The 26,336-nt window shown below is 35.7% G+C and overlaps 1 pseudogene; it reads right to left on the bottom strand.

The window, feature by feature from the left end:
• Positions 1–24,209: 24,209 nt before the first annotated feature.
• Positions 24,210–26,003, bottom strand: LOC143685023 (U3 small nucleolar RNA-associated protein 18 homolog pseudogene; annotated as a pseudogene).
• Between the last annotated feature and the right edge of the window lie 333 nt (positions 26,004–26,336).

Genomic DNA, 26,336 nt, shown 5'->3' with positions numbered 1-26,336 from the left:
GAATTAAGAAACACAATCTAGCGATATGCTGCTTATAAGAGACTCATCTTAGACACAAGGATACAAATAGATTGAAAGTGAAAGGATGATAAAAAGATTCTCCACACAAGTTTTAACCAAAAGAAAGCAGGAGTAGCTATACTAATATCAGAATAGACTTTAAATGTAAAGACATGATGAGAGACAAAGAAGGACACTATATACTAATTAAAGGGTCAATTCACCAAGAAGATAAAACAATCATAAATGTTTATGCTCCCAATCAAGGAGCTCCAAAGTACATGAGACAGACATTGGCAAAACTGAAGGGAACAATTGATGTTTCAACAATAATAGTAGGAGACTTCAATACACCACTCTCCTCTATAGATAGAACAACCAGCAGAAGATCAATGAGGAAAGAGAGAAGTTAAGTAACCTGATAAATGAATTAGACCTAACAGACATATATATAGGTCACTGCACCATAAAACACAAGGATATACATTCTTCTTTAGTGCTCATGGAACATTCTCCAGGATAGATCATATGCTGGGGCACAAAACAGGTCTCTATAAATTTAAAAATATTGAAAGCATTCAAAGCACTTTCTCTGATCACAGTGGTATGAAGCTGGATCTTAATAACTACCAAAGAATAAGAACATTCACAAATATACGGACAGTAAATAACACACCCTTAGACAACCAGTGGGTCAAAAAAGAAGTTGTTGGAGAAATCAGTAGCTATCTGGAGATGAATGAAAATGAGAATACAACTTATCAGAACTAATGGAATGTGGCAAACGCTGTGCTGAGAAGGAAATTTATTGCCCTAAATGCCTATATTAAAAAACAAGAATGATACAAAAAAGAGTAACAATAAAAAAAAAAGAAAGAACAAAAATCAAGGACTTAACTGTTCACCTGGAGGAACTTGAGAAAGAACAGCAAACTGACCCCAAAGGAAATAGAAGAAGAGAAATAACAAAGGTTAAAGCAGAGCTAAATGAATGGGAGAACAAAAGAACAATCAATAAAAAGAATCAATAAAAACCAAAGTTGGTTCTTTGAGAAAATCAATAAAATCGATGGGCCATTAGCAAGACTGACAAAGAAAAAAAGAGAGAGGATGCAAATAAACAAAATCAGAAATGAGAAAGAGTGTGTTACCATAGACCCTGAAGAAATAAAAGAAATCATAAGACAATACTATGAACAACTCCATGCCAACAAACTAGATGACTTAGATGAAATGGACAAATTCCTGGAAATGTACAAATAAGATTCAATCAGTCATCAAAAATCTTCCTACAAAGAAAACCCCAGGGCCACATGGCTTCACAGGAGAATTTTATCAAACATTCCAAAAAGAACTAACACCAATCCTGTTCAAACTTTTCCAAAAAATTGGGGAAAAAGGAATACTACCTAAACTCATCTTATGAAGTTAATATCATTTCAATATCAAAACCGGGTAGAGATGCTATAGGAAAGGAAGACTACAGGCCAATCTTAATGAACATAGATGCAAAAATTATCAACAAAATAGTAGCAAATAGAATCCAACAACGCATTAAAAGAACTACACTCCACTATAAAACCAAGTGGAGTTTATACCAGGAATGCAAGGATGGTTCAATGCAAGAAAATCAATTCATGTAATACAGCACACAAATCAAAATGGAAAATCACATGATCATCTCGATTAATGCTGAAAAAGCATTCGACAAATTTCAACATCCTTTTCTAATAAAAACACTTCAAAATATAGGAATCAAAGGTAATTTCCTTAATATGGTAAAGGGCATATATGAAATACCAATAGCCAGTATCACACTCAGTGGCAAGAGACTGAAAGCTTTCCACCTAGACTGGGAACAAGACAAGGATGCCCTCTGCCACCACTATTTTTTTTTTATTTTTATTTTTGTAAAGGGTTTGTTCACATTTTTTTTTTGCCATTAAAAATATTTTTATTGAATTGAAAGAGTTTTATATATAGTCTGTAAATAAGATCCTTCTCAGATATATACCTTGTATTTTCTTCAATCTGTAGCTTGCCTTTTCATTTTCTTAATATTGTCTTTGATGAATAGAAAATTTTAGTTTTAATTGAATTCACTTTATCTTTTTTTTTGTTTTATAGCTAGTGTCTTTTTGTGTTCTAAAAAATCTTTGCCTACCTGAAGGTTATGACAATTTTTTCCTGCTTTTTTTTTTCTCACTAGGAGTTATATAGTTTTAACTTTGACATTTAGGATTGTAATCCATATTAAATTAACTTTTATGTTTGGAATGAGGAAGAAGTCATAAAGCTTTTTTTAAATAAGTATATCCAGCTGTTTCAGTACCTTTAGTTAAAGAAAAGTCTGTCTCCTCATTGAAAAACTTAGTGTCTTAATCAGAAATCAGTTGACTATGTGTGGGTCTATTTCTCGATTTTCTTAGTCTGCTCCCTTGATCTTTCTTTTTAAACATTTTTTATTGCATAGTATAACATATATACAGAGCAAAGAAATAAAAAAGCAATAGTTTTCAAAGCACTCTTCAACAAGTGGTTACAGGACAGATCTTACATTTTGTCATGAGCTACCATATGATCCTCTCATATTTTTCCTTCTAGCTACTACAGAATATATGAGACTAGAGGGCTTAAATATTTTTTTATCATCACAATCTACTTTTTCTCCTTTTTTTGTGAAAAACAACATATATACAAAAAGCTATAAATATCAAAGCACAGCACCACAATTAGTTGTAGAACATATTTCAGACTTTGACATGGGTTACAGTTTCATAATTTTAGGTTTTTACTTCTAGCTGCTCTAAAATAGCAGAGATCAAAAGAGATATCAATTTAATGATTCAGCATTCATATTCATTTGTTAAATCCTGTCTTCTTTGTGTAACTCCAACATTACCTTTGATCTTTCCATACCTTTAGGGTTGTTTGGGCTTGTCACCACTCTTATTAACATTGTACTAGAAGTTCTAGCTAGAGCTATCAGGCAGGACAAAGAAATAAAAGGCATCCAAATTAGAAAGGAAGAAGTAAAACTTTCATTATTTGCAGATGACATGATACTAAACTTGGAAAATCCTGAGAAATCTAGAACAAAGTTACTTGAACAAATAAACAAGTTCAGCAAGGTGGTGGGATATAAAATTAATGTGCAAAAATCAGTAACATTTCTGTACACAAGCAATTACATAAGTGAGGAGTCAGTTAAGGGAAAAAAATCATTCAAAATAATAACTAAAAGAATCAAGTACTGAGGAATGAACTTAATTAGGGATATAAAGTATTTGTACACAGAAAACTATATAACATTGCTAAAAGAAAAACATCCCCTGCTCAGGGATAGGAAGGTTAAATATAGTTAAGATGTCAATTCCTCCCAAATTTATCTACAGATTCAATGCAGTACCAATCAAAATTCCCAACAACCTACCTTGAAGACTTGGAAAAGCTAGTTACCAAATTCATCTGGAAGGGAAAGAGACCTCGAATAGCTAAAAGCATCCTAAAAAAGAAGAACAAAGTGGGACGATTAACACTTCCTAACTTTAAAACTTATTATAAAGCCACAGTGGTCAAAACAGCATGGTACTGGCACGAAGACAGAAGTATTGACCAATGGAATCAAATTGAGAGTGCAGAAATAGACCAATGAATCTATGGCCAACTGATTTTTCACAAAGCCCCCAAATCCACTGAACTGGGACAAAATAGTCTTTTCAATAAATGCACATGGGAGATCTGGATCTCAATAGCCAAAAGAATAAAAGAGGACCCCTATCTTACACTCTTTGTACAAAAACTAATTCAAAGTGGATCAGACACCTAAATGTAAGAACTAGCACCATGAAACTTCTAGAAGAAAATGTAGGGAAACATCTTCAAGACCTAATAATAGGAGATTCAGCTTCCTGAACTTTACACCCAAAGCACAAGCAACAAAAGTAAAAAAAAAAATAGATAAATAGGAAGCCCTCAAAATCAAATGCTTCTGCACCTCAAAAGACTTTGCCAAAAATGTGAAGAGGCAGCCAACTCAATGGGAGAAAATATTTGGAAATCAGAAATCAGACAAAGGTTTCCTGTATATACAAAGAAATCATACAACTCAACAACAAGAGAGAAAGAACCCAATTACAAAATGGGCTAAAGATATGAATAGGGATTTTTCTGAAGAGCAAATATAGCTGGCTCAAAAGTACATGCAGAGACGCTCATTTTCATTAGCTGTAATGGAAATGCAGATCAAGGCTATAATGAGATACCACCTCACACCTATAAGAATGGCTGCTATTCAACAAACAGGAAACTACAAATGTTGGAGAGAATGTGGAGAAATTGGGACACTTTTGCAATGCTGGTGGAAATGTATATTGGTACAGCCACTATGGAAGATAGTTTGGTGGTTCCTTAGGAAACTAAATATCAAGTTGCCCTATGATGTGCAATAGCACTATTTAGTATATACCCAGAAGAGCTGAAAGTAAGAACACAAACAGACATTTGTACACCAATGTTCATAGTAGCATTATTCACAATCGCCAAAAGATGGAAACAATCCAAATGCCCATCAACAGACAAATGGATTAACAAAATGTGGTATGTACATATGCAGAAGTAAGACAAAATGACATCCTGAAGCACATGACAAGATGGATGAGCCTTGAGCACATAATGCTGAGTCAAATAAGCCAGACACAGAAGAATAGATACTATATGATTCCACCTTTATGAACATGGTAAAGGTACAGAGGTTTATAATACAAAATGTAGGGGTTCAGAGATATATAGAAGTTAGAAATAGGTGAATAGTTAGCTAATGAGGTTGAACTCAAATGTAAGGAAATAGAAGTGAAGGCAGTTCTCTAGTGGGTCTATAAGTAATATTATCATATTAAAAGGGAACATGATTGAAAGAGGTTATATAGACCTATGTGTCCCATTGATTAACACTAGAAACATAAATAAGCTCTTGCAAGAACTACCTCAAAGGTAAGATTCATGAACAAAGAGTGTTTAAGTCCAGGGTACAGGGGGAAAACTGCTATTGCATGCCATAGACTATGTTTAACAAGAAAACATCAGCAGAACGACAGCAAAAGCAGGGATAAATAATGGGGGGAGGTATAAGAGTTAAGGGGAGGTTTAGATTTCCTATTTGGCGAGGCTTTGTTTATTGGTTATCTTTCTTTTGGGAACAATGAAATTACCTAAATTTGAGAATATTGATGGACTGTGGACTTAGGGCATTATACATGATGTCTAATGAATGCAGGTGGCTGAAGGATGTACTGACTGAGAAGTAGATTGGCGAATGATGGTGTATACATATGATCGAATATTGTATAGCTACAAAAAGGAACAAAGTCATGATGCATGCAGTGATGTGAATGAACCTGTGGAACATTTGGTAAGGCAAAATAAGTTAGAAACAAAAGAACAGTTACTACATGGTCTCCTTTAGAAAATGCTTATAAGAAAACAGGGGTCTAGATTTTAAGCTCTTATACCAGACACATGTAGTCCAGAGCAGTAATTATTATTTCTGGATTTTGAGAAGCTGTTTTGTATATGTATAACCTAGTATTTAGAGATAAGAATGAAGCCAATCAGGTCAGGGTTAAGATATTGCAGAACACTGTCTATATTTTAGACATTTAGAATATAGACATTGTTTATATTTTAGAACCACACCTACTCTTTGAGACCAAAGGAAGAAAGGTTTAATTTGTCTAGAACCTAAATTTTCCATAGCACATAATCTAACCTTTAATCCTCTATACCTTAAAGTAATGCCTAGATACATCATAGAATATATTAAGCAGATAATCAAAAAGTATTGGCAAAGTCCCTTGAAGGATGGGAGAAAAAATATGGAACTTTTAAACTTTACCACCAGGGAAACCCCTGATACTGTGTCAAACGTTAGGGACACCCAAATCCACAGGCCAAGCCCTTGATCTTGAGGCTTACTCTTGTGAAGCTTATGTAGGTAGTAGAGGTTAGCCTACCTATAGGTATGCCTAAGAGTTACTTCTGGAGGACTTCTTTTGTTGCTCAGATGTGGCCTCACTCTCTCTAAGCCAAACTCTGCAAGTGAAATCACTGCCTTCCCCCCTATGTGGGACATGACATCCAGGGGTAAAAACCTCCCTGGTGGCATGGGAGATGACTCCCAGGAATGAGTCCAGCCCTGGCACTGTGGGATCAACAATTCCATCCTGACCAAAAGGGGGAAAAGAAGTGTAACTAATTAAGTATCAGTGGCTGAGATGTAGAAGCCAAGAGTTTAAAGCAAGACCTACAGAATTTGTTTCAAGCTACTGGCCTCGGGATGGCAGTGGTAAACTGTGGTGATTGTTATGTAGAGCAGTCTGGGAGGAAGAGAATGTTTACCCCAAACAGTTATGTTAAATATGAAGAAGAACACTGTGAGATAAAAATCTTGCTCCCTCAGGAAATGCCTGCATATCTATTGACATCCTGTGGTATATAATAAGGATCTGGTTGAGAATAAAGTTGTCTGAAGTCTGTCTGAAGTAAACTCAAGCTTCAGACCCCCTGAGGCCGTCTGTGTCTTTCTTTCTTTCTTCCTTTCTTTTTTTTCTCATCATTCCTTAATATCCTTCGAGCTCTGTTTCTACAGAAAGCAACATTTGGCGCCCAAACGTGGGGCTCGAAGAAGAAGACTCCAAATCAATATTAAGGAACCAAGGAAAAGTCTCATTAGAGGCACGTGTGTCCAGCCGATAGAAGAGGACTCGAGTCATATTGGTAAAGTAAGCATTTTCCTTGGATCATCAGGGTAACGGGTAATCATAATAGGTGGCTGGAGGAGTATGTGTGTGTGTTAAAGCTACTGGGGTGCCTGTTAAAACATCTGAATTAGTAAGCTTATTTGATCTCATTCAAAAACATTGTTGTTGGTTTCAGCCTTAAGGCCATAATGTTTTAAATCTTAAGTAATGGAAATTCGTTATGAAGGCTTTGCAGTGAATAAACGACGGGGAAAATATTCCTGTTTCTGTTTGGTTATTGTGTTCAGTCAGGCAATGAAGTACCTGGCTCATGCTTTGTCTTAAACTCTAAGTTGTGTTTCTTCTCAATCTCCCACTACCACTTCTTACCCTGTTTCGACAGTTGCTTGAGCCGGACTCGGCAATTGGCGCCCGAACAGGGACCTAATAAGGGAACTCTTAAAGCATAAAGTGAGGAGATGCTCCAGGGACATCCACTACAAATACTACAGGTGGGCCTTTTTGAGTTGAGCAGTGGCCCTTATCTGTAGAGAGGTTTGAGGCTCTGACTCGGTTGATTTGGGAACAGTTTGGAGCAGAATGTTTAGAGGAGTCTCGTGGTTCTTGGAATTCTCCAATATTTATTGCAGGAGGGAGGTCAGGAAAATGGAGAATGTTGACTGATTTGATAAAAGTTGATACTGTGGTTCAGCCTATGGAGTCATTGCAGCCTGGCTTGCCCACACCAGTTGTAATTTCTAAGAACTGACTTATTATGATAGATTTTAAAAATTGCTTCTTTGCTGTGCCTTTGGCAGAGCAGGATAAAGAAAGATTGGTTTCTGGGCTTGTTCTTGATGGGCTGCCTTTATATAGGGATTCATGTACACCTGAGTCAGAAAGTATTCAGTGAGAAAGGTGCCACACCAAACGGGGGTTAGTGCTCATTGATGGTTCCTGTGGCAGGTTGGTCCCCAGCGGGGTGTGCAGTTCGGGATTGTAGTTCTGACTCAAGGTATTCTGTTAGGTTACCTTTGTTTAGTCTGAATGATTATTCTATGAGATTTATACCAATACTACAGGTAAAGTCCTATGACTCAGAATGGGAGCGGCAACCCCATCTCCTTTTGTTAACTTAAATCCTCAATAAACAGCAATTTGGAAACTGGCCATGAGTTTAGCTCCTATTCATGTTTGAAAAGAGAAATATATTTTAAGAACTTTAAAACTAAAAATTCTTGTTAAAAACTATATATTGATAGTTAATGCATATTTGAAACATTAAAGTATTTTAAATATTTAACATTATTCTAACAAATTTAATTTTGATGATAATTACATATGTGGTAAAATATTTGTTCAAAGTAATGATTTAAGTATGAAAAATATGAAAGATGTATTTTTATTAATAGGAAAACAGAATAGTTTTATCCTAAAATGAATAACTGTTACTAAGTGAGAAAAATATAGGACAAAGCCTAAACTAATATAATAAGTGCTGAGGGTTTATAAAAATAGAAATTATGGTTAAAATCAAGAAAGATTTAATGAGTCTAAAATGACAATGTTTTCTTGGACTTTTAGCCTGTTCTAATGAAAGGATATAAAAAAATTCTAAATAATTAGTTAGAAAGCAAAGAGTCTGTGTTTTATCAAAATAACTTATGTTAACTTTTATCATGTTGTTATCTGTATAAAAAATACTGATTTTTCTCCTGGGTATCATTATACTGGCAAAAAGTGCTTCTTTTCTTGCCCTAAACCAGGTGGCTTAATCTATTAATCTAAGTACTATTACTATAAATGAATCTATTACTGACTAAATAATATTCAAATCATTTAAATACCTAAATTCCTTTAAGCCAAAACACTTTAATGCTTTGTCCAGTGTTTATATAAACTATATATGTATAAACTAAATTTATCCCAAGATAACCATGGCTTATATTGGAAGCAGATCAGATTTGAGGGTTGAATGCAAGGAAAAAATATACTTGTGGAGTCTTTTTTGTTCACCTAATGTTACCATTACATGTAACTGATGTTGCTATCACATGACCTTGGTAAGAAATAGTTAAAATGTACACTTTAGCTGGGAGGACTGGCTATCCCCCCAGAAGGAGGTGTACTTTAATAAAGATATCTAGGTCCCAGGAAGTTTCTCTTGGTCCCTAGCCAGTTCCCAGAGGACCCAGCTGGGCCCGGTCATGTAAGCAAATCAGAATTTGGCCACTATTGTGAGAAAATATCATAAAAACTGCATGAAATAAATTTAAAATTAGCAAAAATGCACAACCAATTATAAAGAATCCACATTCTTGCATTCCTTTTTAATCAATCCAATGAATTCAATTTTAAAAATCTGGTCATTTACTATGGGTACACGTCACTATTGACACCCTGCTTTCATTTTTGCTACCTGCCACTTTAGGGATTACTAATTATATGTTACAAAACTTGTTTGATATTTTACAAGGAGATTTTAACTTAATAAACAAAAGGCAGTTAACAGCTGCAGCTGAATGAGAGTTACAATTAATTGAACAATGCATTCAAAAAGGACAGCTTGTTCAAATAGATTTTAAAAAGCCTATTGGTTTTATTATTTTCTTTACCTTGCAATCTCCCACAGGCCTATTTTAGCAAGACGGTGTTTTAAAATGGATTTTTTTACCAAACAATTGACAAAAATGTTTAAATACATATTTGCAAAAGATTATTTCTTTAATAGTCAAAGGTCACCAAAGATATTATCAATTAAGAGGTCATGATCCCTAATTGCATAGTGTGTGATCTCACAAAGGAAGAGGTTCAAAGTCTATATATTTCCAATACCTCTTGGCAAATAGCATTAAGTGACTTTAAAGGACAAATGAATAATCATTTGCTATGTCAAAACTTTTACAATTTTTAAAAATGAACGCAATGGATTTTGCCTAAAATAGTTCCAGCTTCCCCGCTAGCTATTACTGTCTTTACCAATGATAATATTAATGGGAAGGCTGCATATGTCACCCCAGTGGAAAACAAGTTAGAAAACAGCCCAGCGTACTGAATTAGCAGCTGTAATTCAAGTATTGCAAAGTTTTCCACAATCTCTTGATATTGTTTCTGATTTTGAATATGTTTACCAAACAGTTACTCACATTGAGACGGCTTCTTTGTTTAAAAGAAATGAATTGTCCTGAATGTTTTTACATTCACAAACATTAGTCAAAAGCTGAATTACTCCCCTTTTTATCATGCATATAAAGAGCTCAAACCAATCTTCCAGGTCCTTTATCATTACAAAATCAGCAAGCAGATACTTGTCAAACCTGTGGGCCTTTAAATGCACTCCCATTTGCATCAGGGATTAATCCTAGAGGTCAAAAAGCAAATGAATTATAGCAAATGGATGTTACTCATATTTCACATTTTAGTAAAATGCAATATGTACGTGTTATCATAGACACTTGTTCTCATTTCATCTGGGCTACCGCACAAACTGGAGATCGTTTTTGCCATGTTCAATCACATTTACTTAATGCTTTTGCTGTTATGGGATGCCCTCAATCTATTAAAATGGACAATGGTCCTGTTTATACAGGAAAACAATTTCATAAATTTTGTACTACTTTTAATATTACTCATATTACAGGAATTCCACACAATCCCTCAGGGCAAGGAATTATTGAACGAGCAAACCGGGTGCTAAAGTCTATGCTTTTAAAACAAAAAGGGGGAGATGATGATCAGGAGGATGATGTTATGAAAATAAGTACTCCTAAAGATCAATTAGCAAAGGCATTGTTTACTCTAAATTTTTAAACATTTATGATAATTCATCACAGACTCCAGCAGAACAACATTTTAGCAATTTGGAAAAGAAAAATGATATATCCCAAACAGAACTGCAGCTGCAGCCAATCTATTGGAAAGATGTTAAAGATGATTTATGGAAACCAGGAATGGTAAAGGTGTGGGGTAGGGGATTTGCTCTTGTCATTGCAGATGACGGAACTTCAGTTTGGATTCCCTCGAAGAGAATAAAACCCAGACATATCAACCTGGACAAAAAATAACTAAATGGGTAATGTATACTATAGGACATACAATTTTGATTGCTGAAGGACAGGGACATATTTATACTTACTGGGATTGTCTGTGGGCCCTAACATGGGCCAATTCAACTTTACCAAAATAATCTGAATACAAGTTTAGGATTCCCAGGTCCAGTAAGAAGAAAACTGGTGTCAAATTTAACTCCATTTTTAGAAAGACCTATATGCTTAACTCTGGATACAAAGGATACTTGCCTGTTAGGTGGGAAAGAAAGTTGGAATGGATGACAGTCATGTCACATGGATCGAGCAGTTATCATAATTAATGATTCCTATGGAATTGTAAGATTCCCCTGTGGAGTTGAAGATAACTCAGACTATATGGATAGGCAAGCTAAACCAGAGTTATTACATAGAGGATGATTTGTGCCATGATTTGGGATGATAAATACATTATTCAGAGAAATTTATGGGGAATTTTCCTAGGACTGGGACCAATTTTCATAGTGAATTCTAGTAACTATAACTTCTCTTTAGCAGCCATAAACACTATATACAAATATGTATTAGAGATCCATATATACTTGTTAAAGTTCATATGCATATAAGAAATCAAACTTCTAATTGTGAAAATTATTCTCTATTCACTTGTCCCCAAGCATTTATGTTGCAGGAAAATGAGACGATTATAGCAGAAAGGAGAAGAGGTATTTGGCTGCCGGTGCAGATGTCAAGATCTTTGCAATCCTCTCCAGAAACACATATACTGATCCATTTGGCAAAAGAATATCTAAAAAGGACTAATAGACTAATTGGATTCATTATTGCATCTGTCATTGGAATCATTGGAAGCATCACAGTGGCTGCAGTCGCTGAAACCACATTGCAACAAACTATACAGATGCAGCATTGTTAGAAAAACACCAATGAACTGTGGCATAGACAATCTCATTGATGAGCAAACTAATAATGGACTAAATAATATAGAAATGACATTGGTTCATATTGGAGATCAAATGTATAATTTAAATTTTTTACGAAGTTTAAAGTATAAAAGGAATAAGAGCAGTTTTTGTATTACCCTCTTTTAACATATGGCTTGTTTGAAATAGAATGGGAAAAGGGAATAGGCATCTTTTAAGGCTTTCAGATAGTTTAAGTCCTGATATCTTAGAATTACAAAAAAGGGGTATTAGAATGTAAATTGGAATAATCTACATATAGCCTATGGAAGTAATCTTACACAATCACTTACCCAACAGCTAAAAAATCTTAGGTTTGGGGCTGTTTATACTTCGCTTCCTCCTCAGCTGTGTTTAACAACAAAGAAAAAGGTGATTCTTGCAAAAACTCGTTGGCTCCCTCCTGAATCAAAGTCAGAGAGCTTGACTGGCCGCCAATGATGGGTAAGACCCTTCAGACCCTAAGGGCAACCTAAGACAGGCACGGTCACCTCTGTTTATAGTCACCCTAAAGAGGTGATTCTTGTTTTCCTTGGCTTATAAAATAAAAAGGGGGAAATGTAGAAGCCAAGAGTTTAAAGCAAGACCTACAGAATCTGTTGCAAGCTGCTGGCCTCGGGATGGCAGTGGTAAACTGTGGCGATTGTTATGTAGAGCAGTCTGGGAGGAAGAGAATGTTTACCCCAAACAGTTATGTTAAGTATGAAGAAGAACACTGTGAGATAAAAATCTTGCTCCCTCAGGAAATGCCTGCATATCTATTGACATCCTGTGGTATATAATAAGGATCTGGTTGAGAATAAAGTTGTCTGAAGTCTGTCTGAAGTAAACTCAAGCTTCAGACCCCCTGAGCCCATCTGTGTCTTTCTTTCTTTCTGCCTTTCTTTTTTTCTCATCATTCCTTAATATCCTTCGAACTCTGTTTCTACAGAAAGCAACACTGAGAGAGTTCAAGTAGAGTTAAGAGGCTACTCTGAAGCTCACTCTTATGCAAGCTTCAGTTAGACAGTGCTACCTATCATAACTTGCCAAACTCCAACCAAAATTATTTCAGGGAATCCTAAAGAACATTTAGGGAAATATATAAGATTCTACAAAGGTTCCATGACTAAGGTAATTTTCAAGGAACCTACAACCTCCAGAGGTATTCTTGGACCAGATAAGTTCTGAAACAGAGGTCCCAGCCTCTCCAGAAGATCAGGTAGTTCCATCTCCCTACCCCATTTCCAATGTGAAAAATTTAGAATGGTCATAGCCCAAATACCTCTAAAGAGTGGAATAGAATGATCAAAGGTGATGGTGGAGTTATATGGAGAAGGTAGGGTTTAACAAATACGATTGCTGAATCATTAAATTGATATTTCTTTTAGTCTAGAGTATTTTAGAGCAGCTCAAAGTAAAAACCTAAAATTATGGAATTGTAAGACATACTAAACTCCGAAATTTGTTCCACAACTAATTGTTGTGCGGTGCTTTGAAATTTATTGCTTTTTTGAATATATGTTATTTTTCACAAAAAAGTCAATTGTGATAATAAAAAAATATTTGTTCCTTCTTGCCTCCTATGTCTGTAGATGCTAGAAGGAACAGTCTTAGATGATGGTATGGTAGCCCATAACAACCTCTGGGATCTGTCCTATAACCACCTGTTGAAAAGTGCTTTGAAAACTATTGCTTCTTTCTTCTTTTGCTTTGTATATATATTATTTTATACAATAAATAAAGTTTTTAAAAAATGAGTTCAGCCCCGCCTAATCAAGATGACCAAGTGAGATGCTTCAGGGCTCATACTGCCACAGAATCTTTGAACAACCAGCAAGAACGGGCAGAAACATCTTTCCCAAAGGTCCAGAAAACAAAGGACTGCAGTAACAGGGCAAGCACCAAATCAAGAAAAAGGCCACTCATATGTATCCACTGTTGGTGGGTGTTCTAGTTTGCTAGCTGCGGAATGCAATATACCAGAAATAGAATGGCTTTTCAAAAGGGGAATTTAATAAGTTGCTAGTTTACAGTCCTAAGGCTGAGAAAATGTCCCAATTAAAACAAGTCTATAGAAATGTCCAATCAAAGGTATCCATCCAGGGAAAGATACCTTGGTTCAAGAAGGCTGATGAACTTCAGGGTTTCTCTCAAGTGAGAAGGCACATGGCAAACACAGAGTTTCTCTCTCATCTGGAAAGGCACATGGTGAACACGGTCAGAGTTTCTCTCTCATCTGGAAAGGTACATGGTGAACATGGTCAGGGTTCCTCTCTCATTTGGAAGGGCACATGGCAAACACGGTGTCATCTGCTAGCTTCTTCTCCTGGCTTCCTGTTTCATGAAGCTCCCCGGGAGGCGCATTCCTTCTTCATCTCCAAAGGTTGCTGGCTCGTGGACTCTGCTTCTTGTGGCCATGTCATTCTGCTCTGCTCTCTCTGAATCTCTTCATTCTTCAAAATGTTTCCTCTTTTGTAGGACTCCAGTAAACCAATCAAGACCCACCCAAATGGGTGGAGACATGTTGTCACCTAATCCCGTTTAACAACCACTCTTGACTAAATCACATCATCCAGGGAGATGATCTGATTACAGTTTCAAACATACAGTACTGAATAGGGATTATTCTGCCTCTATGAAATGGGATTTAGATTGAAACATGGCTTTTTAGGGGACACACATCCTTTCAAACCAGCATAGTGGGAATGTCAAATGGTACAACTGCTGTGGAAGGCAGTTTGGTGCTTCCTCAGGAAGCTAAGCAGAGAATTGCCATATGACCCGGCAATACCATTGCTAGGTATCTACTCAGAGGACATGAGGGCAAGGACACAAACAGAAATTTCCACACCAATGTTTATAGCAACATTATTTACAATTGTAAAGAGATGGAAACAGCCTAAATGTCCATCAACAGATGAGTGGCTAAACAAGTTGTGGTATATACATGCAATAGGATATTATGCAGCTGTAAGACAGAATAAAGTTATAAAGTATGCAACAACATGGATAGACCTTAAGGACATTATGTTGAGTGAGATCAGCCAGAAACAAAAGGACAAATACGGACATTAATGAATGAACTTGGAGAATTTCAGTTAAGAACAGAGGTCATCAGGAGATAGAAATAGAGTAGATATTGGGTAACTGGAACTGAAGGAAGACAGATTGTGCAATGGGACTGATTGTAAAAATTCAGAAATGGATAGCACAATACTACCCAACTGTAATACAATAATGTTAGAACCCTGAATGAAGCTGAATGTGAGGATGATAGAGGGAGGAGGTCTGGGGGCACAAATGAAATCAGAAGGAAAGATATACAATAAAGACTGAGATGGTATAATCTAGGAATGCCTAGAGTGTATAATGATAGTGACTAAATGTGCAAATTAAAAATGTTTCTGCATGAGGAAGAACAAAGGAATGTCAATACTCAGGGTACTGAAAATAGAAGGTAATTAATATTTTAAAACTTTAACTTATGCATGAGACTAAAGCAAAAAATGTTTATTTGGTACAAAATTTATATTTTGACTAGTGCATTTCCTAATATAACTTATGTGGACAGCTTAATTGAACACCATAAGTACATGGAACCTTGAGTAGGGCATGAGATTTTATAGGTTTGTCCAGAGTGATGCCCTGATAAATCCCAGAGTGATTTGAACAGTGAATAAAAATGTATTTGCAAAGACTCCTTGGGGGAATGGTGAGAAAGGGGGAAAATTCAACCTCCCCGAGTACAGAATTCTTGATATTCTCACAAGCAGTGGGGACAACCAAAGCAATAAGCTGAGCCCCCAATCTTGGGGTTTGTTCATATGAAATTTATCTCCACAAAGGATAGGCTAAGCCTACTTAAAATTAGGTCTAAGAGTCACCCCCAAGAGAATCTCTTTTGTTGCTCAGATGTGGCCTCTCTCTCAGCCAACACAACAAGCAAACTCACTGCCCTCCCCTTCTCTACATGAGACATGACTCCCAGGGTTGTGGACCTTCCTGGCAATGTGGGACAGAAATCCTAGAATGAGCTGGGACTCAGCACCAAGGGATTAGGAAACCTTCTCGACCGAAAGGGGGAAGAGAGAAAGGAGACAAAATAAAGTGTCAATGGCTGTGAGATTCCAAACAGAGTTGAGAGGTTATCCTGGAGGTTATTCTTATGCATTAAATAGATATCACCCTTTTAGATAAGGTGTAATGGAGAGGCTGGAGGGAACTGCCTGAAAATGTAGAGCTGTGTTCCAGTAGCCATGTTTCTTGAAGATGATTGTATAATGATATAGCTTTCACAATGTGACTGTGTGATTGTGAAAACCTTGTGTCTGATGCCTTATGGACAGATGATTAAAACATATGGATTAAAAATTAATAAACAATAGGGGAAACAAATGTTAAAATAAATTTAGTAGATTGAAATGTTAGTGACCAATGAAAGGGAGGGGTAAGGGTATGGCATGTATAAATTTTTTTCTGTTTTCTTTTTATTTTTTTTTTCGGAATTGATGCAAATGTTCTAAGAAATGATCATGATGATGAATATATAAAAAAGATTGTTCATGTTATATGTTGTTTGATTTGATAAAAAAAATAAATTTAAAAAAAAGAAAAGAAAAAGGTCACTAAAAAGTGGCAGGATCTCATGTCACCCTGGCTGGCCCTTCTCCTACACCTCACTGGCTCCGTTCACAGATCCCTGGTCCCAGTTCCAGATGGAGCTGAGTAACCCCCATGCACACACTGGCATCATGTATGTCTAGCTCAATTTGTTTGGTGGTGGACTGAGTGATTAGCACTACAAGAATTTGCCTGGTGTGTGGAAGGCAACTCATTGAGCACTCCTATAGCCTGTTGTGGAATAGCAGTCAAGTGGGTGCCTGGCGCAAGGGATTATTGGCTTCAGGCCCAGGACCTGGAAGAAAATGTTTCCTAGGGAAAAGGGGACATTCATATCATCATAAAAAATAAAAACAAAAACTGGGGAAGCCCTGGGGCCATATGCACATGCCAAAATAAGACATGCATGCCCAGAAATGATTCCAGAGGTCCCTATGTTTTGGTTTGGAGCTATTCTCTAAACTCATTGCATGAATAAACCTTCAAGAAGAGCACTCATACAGATCTATCTGCAAAGACTGGGAAAAGTGTTTTCTTTTCCTTCTCCTCCTCCTCCTTGATAGCGCTTTCTCTCTCCCTCCCTCTCTCTCTCTCTCTCCCTCCATCTCTCTCTCTCTCTCTCTCTCTCCCCCCCCACCTCCTCCTGGCATTTCAGAAAAGCTCTGTCATAACACTAGCTGGAAACAAGCTTAAGGAACAAATGCCTCAAAATCTAAATTACAGCAATAACACATTAAAAATAAAATTTCTGGTTTCATTAAAAGATTACAAAACAAACAAAGAAACAGAAATTGATCACCCAGGCAAAGGAGAAAATTAAAGCATTAGAAACCATCAAAGAGGAGGACTGGACCTAAAATATACCAGACCAAGAGTTTTAGAAAATGGTTCTACATATGCTCAAAGAGCTAAAGGAAAACATTAATAAAGAACTAAAGGAAATTATGAAAAAAAATGAATGTAAAGATAATATCTATAAAGAGACAGAAATTATAAAAAGGAAACAAACAGAGCTGAAGGCCACAGTAACAAAAACTTAAAATTCCCTTGAGGGGTTCAACAGCAGATTAGAGCTGGTAGAAGAAAGAATCAGTGAACTTGATGATAACACAGTTGAAATCAACCATTCTGCAGAGGAGAAAGAGGAAAGAATGAGGAAAAGTGAACAGAGCTTGAGGAACCCGTGGGAAACTCTCAAGCATATCAAATGCACATTGGGAGTCCCCAGAGAAGAAAGATAGAAAGGTGTAGAGAGAATATTTAAGGAAATAATGGCCAAGAACTTCCTAAATTTAACAAAAGTCACAAATCTAAACATCCAAATGTTTAACAAACTCCAGACAGGATAAACCCAAATAGACCCTGGTCATGGCACATTATAATTAAACTGTCAAATGCCAAAGATAGGGAATTTTGAAAGTCACAATAAAGAAACAAGTGTCACATACTAGGGAGCCTCAGTAAGATTAATTTCTGATTTCTTATTGAAAACCACAGAGGCAAGAAGGCAACGTGATGCCATATTTAACATGCTGAAAGCAAAATGCTGCCAGTCAAGAATTTTATGTCTTCAAAAATGAAGGAGAGATTAAGATAGCCCCAGATAAACAAAAGCTAGGGGAGTCTATCACCACTAGACTGGCCCTACAAGAGATTCTAAATAGAGCTCTGCAGGTTGAAATAAAAAGATAATAGACAATAGAGCAAAGCCATATGAAGAAATAAAGATCTCCAGTGCGGGTAGTGACAGGGGTAAAGATAAATGCCAGTACTAGTATATCTTCGGTTTGTAACTCCATTTTTACTTCTTATAGGATCTAAAAGGTAAATGCATAAAATGCAATGATAAATAAGTAGTTCTGGACTCATAAAGTATAAACATGTAATTTGTGACAAGAACTACATAAAAGTAGGGAACAGAGGGATATAGGAACAGGGTTTGCATATACTATTGAAGTTAAGTTGGTGTCAAATCAAACGAGACTGTTACAGACTTAGGATATTAAATTTCAGCCTCATGGTAAGTACACAGAAAATAATAAAGAATATGCAAGCTCACAGAGACAAAAATTATAACACTAATATAGTTCTAAATGTACAGAGAGGAAATATTTAAGATAATTACAAGTGGGGAAAAGTAAAGGCATGTAAAGAGAGGTAAGGTTTTCTAAAATGATGACACTAATAGATTGTGATATGTATATATAATGTAATACATGAAGCAGCCACTGAAAAGGTTATAAAAAACATATGCCCCAAAACACTATAAATAAATCAGAAAGGAATTTATAAAAAACATTCAAGTAGCTCATAGGAAGTCAGAAAAACAAAAAGCAAAAGGATAAACAGAAAAACAAAATGACAGATTTATACCTTAACATATCAATAATGACATTAAATACAACCAGTCTAAGTATGTCAATAAAAAGACAGAGACTGTCAAAGTAGAATAAAAACCATGGTCCAACCATATACTGCTTACAAGAAACTCACTCGAAATAAAAGTATATGTAGACAGGTTGAAAGTAAAAGGATAGAAAAACACAAATCATTCAAACATAATGAAGGAAGTCAATGCTGGCTATATCAATATAAGATAAAGTAGACTGTAGAGCAAAGCAAATTACAAGACCCAGACAGGAACATTATATAATGACAAAGCAGAATTAATCCACCATGAAAAATAGTAATCCTAAATATATGTGGGCATAGAATAATTCAACAACACCATTAATCAACAGTATTAATCAACATTTATAGAATGTGCTATTTAACAATAGCAAAATATTCACTCTTCTCTAGCTCAAATGGAATATTCACTGAGATAGAACATATCCTAGGTCATAAAACAAACCTCAAAAAATTTAATAGCACTGAAATCATAGAGTGCATTATCTGACCATACTGGAATCAAAACAGACATCAATAATAGAAAGATAACGTGGAAATCTTCAAAGCTTTGGAAACTAAATAACACACTTCTAAATAATCCATGGGTCAAAGGGGAAATATCAAAGGAGATAAAAAAAAAAATTGAACTTACAGAAATTGAAAAAAGCCAAATTGTGGAACACAGCTAAAGTAATGCTGAGTGAAATTAATAGCATTAAATGAATACATAGAAAATAGGAAAATCATGAATCAGCAATCCAAGCTCCTACGTCAAGATCCTAGGAAAGGAAGATTTTTTAAAAATCAAATTAATGTTCTCTAGGTCCATCCATGCTGAGTGAGTCTAGCCAAAAACTAAAAGACAAATACTGTATGGTCCCACTGATGTGAACCGACATTCGAGAATAAACTTGGAATATGTCATTGGTAACAGAGTCCAGCAGGAGTTAGAAACAGGGTAAGATAATGGGTAATTGGAGGTGAAGGGATACAGACTGTGCAACAGGAATAGATACAAAAACTCAAAAATGGACAGCACAATAATACCTAATGGTAAAGTAATCATGTTAATACACTGAATGAAGCTGCATCTTAGCTATAGGTTTTTGTTTTTGGTTTTTTTTACTATTATTATTACTTTTATTTTTTTTCTCTATATTAATATTCTATATCTTTTTCTGTTGTGTTGCTAGTTCTTCTAAACCGACGCAAATGTACTAAGAAACGATGATCATGCGTCTATGTGATGATGTTAAGAATTACTGATTGCATATGTAGAATGGTATGACTTCTAAATGTTGGGTTAATTTCTTTTTTTCCATTAATTAATAAAAAAAATCAAATTAAGCAGAAGGAAGAAAAAAATAAATAAAAGAGCAGAGACCAATGAAATTGAAGACAGAAAACAATCGAAAAAGTCAACGGAAAAAGAGCTGGTTCTGTGAAAAGATCAATAAAGTTAACAAACCTTTAGCATAACTGATAAAGAAAAAAGGAGAGAAGACATAAATAACCAAAATTATGAATGAAAGAAGGGATATCATTACAGACTTTGCAGACATCAAAAGGATAAGAAGCAAATTCCATGAACAACTCTATATCCATACATTTGACCTATTCCCTGATGAAATGAACCTATTCCTTGAAAAACACATGCTATAACAACTTACCGCAATATGGAATATATCATTTGAACACTCCTATAACTATTAAGGAAATTATATTTTTGTGATAAAAAGACTCCCCACAAAAAAGAAATTCCCAAGCCCAGATAATTTCACTGGAGAATTCACTAAATGTTTAAAAATAATTAATGCTGATTCTACATGGTCTCTTCCAGAAAAATCAAAAAAGAGGGAGCACATACCAAGTCATTTTATAAAACTAGTTTTATCCTAACGTCAAAAACAAAACAAAACTATAGACCAATATCTTTCATGAATATAGATGCAAAAGTTATCAAAATACTAGCAAATAGAGTTTAGCAATACATGAAAACAATTAATACCAGACCACATAGGGTTTATTTCAAAGATATAAGACTGGTTCAATACTTGAAAATCATCAATATAATTCACCATATTAACAGACTAAAGGAAAAAAAGACACATTATCACATCAATCAATATAGAAAAGCAGTTGAAAAAACTCAATGTACTTTCACAATTTAAAAATATCTCAAAAAACGGAGATTTTCTCAGGAATAGAAAAGAATTCCCTCAATTTGACAAAGAGCATCTACAAAAAACTTACAACTAACATTATACTTAATGGTGAAAGTCTGAATGCTTTTGCCCTAAGATTGGGAACAAAGCAAAGATATCCATTCTCACCACTCTTATTCAACATTTTACTGAATGTTCTAGCCAGATCATTAAGGCAAGAAAATGGAATAAAGGGAAAACACATCAGAAAGAAAGAACTAAAACTTCCCCTATTTGTCTATTTAGAAAATACCAGGAAACTATTTTTTAAACTCCCCAAGCCAAATAAGTGAGTTCAGCAAAGTCAGAGGATTCGTGATAAACATACGAAGATCAATTATATTTCTACATATTAGCAATGATCACGTGAATATCAAAATTAAAAATAAAACACACTATAATCACTCAACAAAATTAAATAAGGATAAATTTCTAAAATCTAACAAAACATGTATAGGATAAGTATGCTAAATGAGCTCTGATGAAAGAAGTAAAAGAAGATCTAAATAAATGGAGAGGCATACCGTATTCATGGATTGGAAGACTTAATAAAGATATCAATGTCTCCCAATTTGATATACAGGGTCAACACAATTTCTATTAAAATTCTAGCTTTTTTTGGTAAAAATTGACAAGATTATTCTAAAATTTGTATGCAAAAACAAAGGATGTTACCAAAAAAAAGATGAATAAGGTGGGAAGAATAAGTCTACCTAATTTTACTACTTATTCTATGGCTACAGTAACCAAGACTGTGTGGTACTGGTGGAAAGGTACACTCATAGATAATGAAATACAACAGGGACCCAGAAAGAGATCTACAAAAATATGTCCAACTGTGCAAAACCAATTAAAAGGAAGGAAGATAGCCCTGTCACAAATGGTGCTGGTATAATTGGACATTCATAAGAAAAAAAAAGAACTTTGATCTAAGGTTTATGCTATATACTTAAAATGGATCATAGATGCAAATGTAAAACAAAATGAAAAACTTCTAGGAAAAAAGCTGGGAGAAAAATCTTCAGAATCTAGGGCTAACAAAGGTTCTTAAACTTAACACAAGTATGTTCCACAGAGTGATAAATGATAAATTGGACCTCATTAAGATGAACAACTTTTGCTCTGAGAAAGACCCTGATAAGAAGATGAAAAGACAAGATACAAGCTGAGAGGAAATATTTCCAAAGCCCGTATATGATGAATGACTAGTATCTAGACTATATAAAGGACTCTTACAACTCAACTGTAAAGGCAAAACTATTCAAGTTGAAAACAGACATGAAGAAACATTTCACTGAAGAGGATATACAGATGGCAAATAAACACATGAAACAATGTTTGACATTATTAGCTATTAGGTAAATATAAATTAAAACCACCAAAGTTATCACTACTCACCTATCAAGAATGGCTAGAATGAAAAAATAGTGATAACACCAACTACTGGTGCAGATGTAGGAAAACTGCATCACTCATACATTGTTGATGGGAGTGTATCTGGGGAACAAATTGGCCATTTCTAAAAAAAAAAAAAGGCATGCAACTACCCTTTGACCAAACGTTGTGCACATGGACATTAATCTTGGAGAAATGAAGACAATGTGGCCTTTGCATAAAGAAACGAGTGGCATTTCATTGCATATAGTACTTTATAGGAAGTACTAGTTATCCATAGGAATAAACTATGGATAAATGTGACAATATGGATTAATACTACAAACATCAGGCTAAGTAAAAGTAATCAAACAAAAAAACACTACCTAAATTTATATGAAATTCTAGGGGTGACAAAATTACAGTAGTAGAAACCAAATCAATATTTGGCAAAGGCCAGGGGTTCAGAGAAGCATTGATTGAAACCTGCCAAGGGCATGAGAGAGCTTTTGAGGATGATAGAAATGATAAATATATTTGTTAAAACTAGTCAAATTTTCACTTAAAATTTGTGTATGCAAACTTTACCTTAATAAAAGCAACTTCGCTCAAAACAAAGCAAATATATCAAACAGTACAGTAATTTGATTACATAACTACACCGGAAAAATAAAATTATTTTGAGTAATTTTATAACACATTACCTTGACTATATACTTCCTCATGAGATTTATTCTAAGGATAAAAAGTATGCCAAGAAATCTTAAACTTTAATCAGCATACTTATTATTAGCAATACTATTTGTATTGTTTTAAAACAATTTTATGTATATAATAGGATAAAACAAATAAATATTTTAATATTAATAGGAACCGAAATTTTCAATTTAATAGAAAGGATAATCAAATATAAAATGAAGGAAGTTGAGGGGAAAATCCTTGCAAAATTAAGTGTGATATGGAAATATCAATATAAAGTCCTTATTTTAAAAAATATAGTTCTTAGCCCTAACCCTAAAAAGAATAACATTCCAATAGTAATGAGGATACCCAATGTTCACATCTTAGTTTCTAAGCTCCATTCCCCACTTATGAAGAACGAGTACATTTTGGAAAAATAGGCTTCTAGATCTGGGCATGAGAAAGAACAAGGTGACCCTGGAACAACTTGTGCCAGAAGCAAGAAAGGACTCACTGAGCAGTAGGTTGTGCCAGTTTGAAGATATTATGTACCTCAGAAAAGTCATGTCCTTTAATCCTCATTCAATATTGCTGGGTGGGACCTTTCTGATTGTTTCCAAGGAGATGCGACCCACCCTACTGTGGGTGATAATTTTTGATTAGATGGTTTCTACCTATTCAAGTTGGGGTTGCTTACAGAAGCCCTTTAAGAGGGAACCATTTTGGAAAAAGCTTTAGAGCCATCAGAATCAATAGAGCCCACACACCTCTGGAGCAGAAGGAAAACAACCCTGGGGAAGCTTCATGAAATAAGAAGCCAGGAGAGAAAGCTAGCAGATATTGCCATGTGCCCTCCTAGCTGAGAGAGAAACCCAGAACTTCATCAGCCTTTCTTAAGTAAAGGTAATCTCTTGTTGGTGCCTTAATTTGGACATTTTCACAGCCTTAGAACTGTAAACTTGCAACCTAATAAATTCCCTGTTCCATTTCTGGTATATCACATTCTGACAGCTTTCAAACTAGAACAGAGTTCATGTGAAAAATGACACAGGGATCAGATGGAAGGGACTCCTAATGGTCACATTTGAGACAATTTAAATATCAACAAGAATAATGACTGTAAGTGGTCATAACCCACTAAATACATTTTTAAAAATCCAAGAGTCCATAATACTCCAAAAGAATAAAAGTAAAGAAAATTTATTCAAACAACAGTCGTCATGAGTTTATTAAGACATTTCTGTTAACAAAACTGGCTCAATAAACCACCATTTATTATCACATTCAGGAAAAGTTTCTGAAAAGTTCTATTAGAATGGACTTCTTTTGTGGGTCAACTGGATTTCAAATCTCTTCAGAAGTCTGAGTAATGGTGCAATCTATACATCAGAGCCTTGCCCTTCTCATTCCCCAAGGCAAAATATCCACTTCTGGGAGAAAAATCCACGGTGTGAACAAGAGAAATATTCTTCTTTTTAACTATTGGAAAGTTTGAAAATACTGTACAAGAAGGAAGGTGAACCAATCTGACTGCTTCTTTCATTTTTTCTGAAGCAATTGCCAAGATTTCTGTGGTAGGATTGAAGGTCAGAGAAGTAAAGTTCATTATTGCTTTTATTGGCTTTGGGTTTGTTTCTTGGAGACAAGCATCTTGATTGTATATATTTACCACTCCACAATTAGAACCACAAGCCACATATTGTCCATTCCTAGATGTGGTAATGCTTAGTCCATATAAACTGCCTTCATCAACAAATCTGTTAAGGTACTTTCTAGAGTTCACATCCCAAATGTAAACTTCCCCGTCCCCTGAAGAGGCATATATCTTCTTACTATCTGAAGAAAATGTGGATGCTGCAACCCTTCCATTAATTTTCATGCTACCAATCAGGTCTTTTGTCTTCATCAACAGCAAATGAAAATAACCTGCAATGCCATTTATAAGCAGGAATGACCCATCTGGGGAGACTTCGAAGCTCTTCACTATCTTCTCCTTTAAACCTCTTACTTGATGCACAGGAATTAACTTTCCAGCCAACATATCATAGACATAAAGGACCTTGCTGTGGGTACTTGTGACTAAAACTTCTTCTCCATTAGCAGTAAAACAGGACTTAAAAATCGGAAATTTCTCCAAATAAATGCTCTGGATTTTAGGATTCGTTTTTCCATCAACCTGAAACAGTGATATAGCATTATCTAATCCAGCAACCATCACAACTTGTGCACAAGGATGGAACTGCACAGATGAGATCTGAGCACTAGTAGGACGTTCAGCATTAGCGTGTTGGCAGTTCTTCATCTTCAAGATGCCTCTTGGGAGAGAAGTTGAGGTGGATAAGAAGTTTCCAGTTCTTTGCAACAAATCATCTTCATCCTCTTCACTTTCATAACCTGAAGATGTTCTCTGCCTTTTAGTTTCTGCCCAGGTAGGGACTCCCCCCATGGCATGCTGAAATTCTTCTTTAAGTCTCTTTTGTAACTGTTCTTTTGAAAGTCTACTTTCACTGGCATTTTTCATCATATCTCTCCGAAAGCGATTGTTCATCATGTCAACCATTTCATCATCTTCATCTTCCTCATCCACCCAAACTGGCTTCTTTTGAGGTGGAAAAGTATCCTTTGCGTCATTCTCCACTTCTGAATCATCAGAGTCTTCATGCATATGAATCCGCCGGCCCCGCGGACGCCGCAGTAGCGCGTCCTCGTCGTCCTCGACATCGCGGAAAACCAACTCCTCCAAGCACCTCTCCACCGCGGGTTTGTCCTCCTCCAGCGCCAGACGCTTCTGCTGCTGGAGCCGCCTCTCCTCCTCCGCCGTGACTGTGATCGCAGCGTCGCCGCGCTTAGCCGGGCAGCGGATTTCCGCTGGGATGAAAGGGCAGGTTTTCGAGCTGGGCCGGCCGGCCTCGCTCCGCTTCTTCGGTCCGGCTTCATTCGAGTCTTTGAAGCTGGCATCCCTCTGGTTCTGCGCTTGGGTTTCATTCGGTTCCCTCGCTGCGGCGGCATCTTTAGGTTTTCAAGAAAATTTATTCTTTACAAGAACATCATGTAATTAATGTAGAAAGAATGAAACAATGGGAAATTTGCCATTTTTCAACCCCAAGGGCAATCACTGATTCACACAAGGATCATCACTAGCTCCCCAAAACACTAAGAGCCAAGTTATTAAGGAGCAGAATATGTCAAATAAAACCCACAGGTTAATTACTAATTAGAAAAAGAAAAATGTATCTTAAAATTGAGAGACCTATTAGTCAATATTTTAACAAGGTGATCAAACTTAGGATCACTTATAGTGCAACAACTTGACTTATTGGGTGCTGATGTGATTGCAATATG

This window comes from Tamandua tetradactyla, chromosome 1 (assembly GCF_023851605.1).
Source record: "Tamandua tetradactyla isolate mTamTet1 chromosome 1, mTamTet1.pri, whole genome shotgun sequence".
NCBI lineage: Eukaryota > Metazoa > Chordata > Mammalia > Pilosa > Myrmecophagidae > Tamandua > Tamandua tetradactyla.
This window is presented reverse-complemented; position numbering and strand designations above follow the sequence as displayed.